This window comes from Asparagus officinalis, chromosome 1 (genome assembly GCF_001876935.1).
Source record: "Asparagus officinalis chromosome 1, Aspof.V1, whole genome shotgun sequence".
Taxonomy (NCBI): domain Eukaryota; kingdom Viridiplantae; phylum Streptophyta; class Magnoliopsida; order Asparagales; family Asparagaceae; genus Asparagus; species Asparagus officinalis.
Genome location: NC_033794.1, coordinates 10,642,643 through 10,644,993, shown reverse-complemented (window position 1 = coordinate 10,644,993; position 2,351 = coordinate 10,642,643). Strand labels below are relative to the sequence as shown.

At 34.2% G+C, this 2,351-nt stretch overlaps 1 long non-coding RNA gene across 1 annotated transcript; it reads right to left on the bottom strand.

Annotated features, from left to right (window-relative positions):
• On the bottom strand, positions 182-1,279 carry LOC109849538. The gene is made up of 2 exons (XR_002249149.1): positions 775-1,279; positions 182-697 (listed from the first exon to the last, which is right to left on the bottom strand). It is a non-coding gene; the product is annotated as an uncharacterized LOC109849538 (long non-coding RNA).

Here is a 2,351-nt window from a genome sequence, read left to right as displayed (position 1 = left end):
AAAAAAAAAATCAAGAAACACAGAAAATAGATCCATCATTTAGGTATATAGTTATCAATCACCCACAGAACAAAGTGACTTAATTAGATAGAAAACTAAGTGAATTAACCAAATATGGTCATAAAATCGATATATAATGTCTTTCAGGTCAAGCCAGCAATACTAAGACACTTCAACTATGGAGGGTTTGAAGGAGTTCTGCAAGATAAATTTTACAAAAAAAGCACCTAGGTATCACCATCGCATATAAATGGATTTTCTTGTGAATGGGTGAGTAGCAGCACACAAAGGAGATACAAAATGCAGCACACCCACCTAATGTATCATTAACCATTGTGGTTCTAGTATTGCTAATTCAACAATTACTTGCACTTACATATGAGAGATTCTGTGGAAAAAAATTATATCCAACCTGATCGAGTAGTAGAGCTTTAATTGCAATTTTCTTTTTGCTCAAAGAATCTACAAATTCCTCCACCTTCATAGGCTCTAACAATGCATCCAGACCAAGCTCGGCTATTGGAGGTACAGAAGTTGGCGGCACCAACAAATTGGTGAAGAGTTATAATGACGCTAAAGATGTAAGAATCTATAGGAAAGATGGACATATTGGGGCAATGGACAATACATCTTGAAGTAAGCAAACTTTTGCAAGGCGCCTTTTATCAGTGAAAGATAACTTTAAACCATCTTCAAGCTGCATGAGATAGAAAGTAGTCATAAAAAGGTAGAATGCAAATATTAAAATAACATGATGACAAAGGAGCTCCATACAAAGAATAATAAGTTGCTTCTCGAATTAACCAGAAATGTCTGCAGTAGTCCCGAAAGCAATTAAAAACTTTCACCAAGTATAAGCTGAAGGTTCTAAAATGGAATGCATTTCCATGCCAACAGAAACAAATAGCTCAGCTAAGAGAGAAACTTTGCACTCTTTAATAGAGATAACCTGGTATACTTGTGGTATACCGTCTTGTGGTTAATCTTCTATGCTCCTTCTTTCAGTAGTTTGATTGTTTCCAAGGACCATAAAAATGAATAAAATTATAAAAATGAATAAAACCATAAAGATAAACAAACTAAACCTGAGGACCAAATGACTGCAATATCGATGAAAGTGCGATTAGAGTTGAGAAATTACCATAGATCGCAGAGATTGTAAAGCCTGAGGAACTCCTTCGATGAGCTTGTATCCTTTCCAAATGACCCCTAAAAAGATTTATTTTAAAAATAAAAAAAACACAGACCCTATGTATTGACGTTAGAGGGGGGGGGGGGGAAAGGGACAATCGCAATCGAAGAGGAAGACGTAGAAGGAGTCAATGCCCAAGGAAGCCAAGAAAGAGGTCAAGAAGGAGCCTGCAAAGGAGGAAGAGGAGGCACCAAAACCGAAGCCCAAAAATTCACTTGATCTCTTGCCTCCTAGCAAGATGATATTGGATGAGTGGAAGAGGCTGTACTCTAACACTAAGACCAACTTCCGTGAAGTCGCCATTAAAGGTACTTTCCTCTTTATTATATTTTCGGATTTGATAAGTTGCTTTATTGAATAATGGTAAATTTCAAAACAAAAACCTTTGTAAGAATAACAGTAAACCACCATTTGGTTTTAAAGGGGTGGTGAGGTTTTAAAACCGATACTTTACACCAGTCCCCTGAGTTTTCAATGTTTAGTAAAATAACATGACCTTTGGATTTGTAGGGTTAATTTTTAATGTAGTAATCATGTTTAAATTAAAAGACCACTTTCGTCTTCCTTAACATTGAGGCCTCTGAGGGAGGTTTTGCTGTAAGTGATTGTCTTTGCTTGGCTTATACTCGGCTGCACAATAAATTATATTTAGTTATCCCTGAATAGGATATAAGAATTGTAAACAATATATAGCTTATATTGTACATACAAACAATGATATCTTGATGGTAAAATGGGGATTTTAGTCATTGTTTTTTTTCACGGTTAAGTTTGCTATCAGAATAAACAAACCATAACAAAAGTAAGAGTCTAAGAGAAAGTAAGAGAATGTGCTTCCAATGCTTGCAGTTACTAATAGTAAAGAAACATAAACCAAATACATTACATATATTACTCTCTTATAACTTTGATATATAACTAAGATTGAACGACCACAATGTTCAAATTATGCTTAAATTTTATTCAATGTAAGAAATAAAAACTTTGATATATAACTAAGATTGGAAGACCACAATGTTCAAATTATGCTTAAGAAATAAAAGAACGCTACAATGTCTTTCATTTCTAATGCAATGAAAGAATTCTTCTGTTATTCAAACAATTATCAGGATGTAAACCAAATAGTTAGTAAATCCCCACAGTTATAGAATGTAAAAAG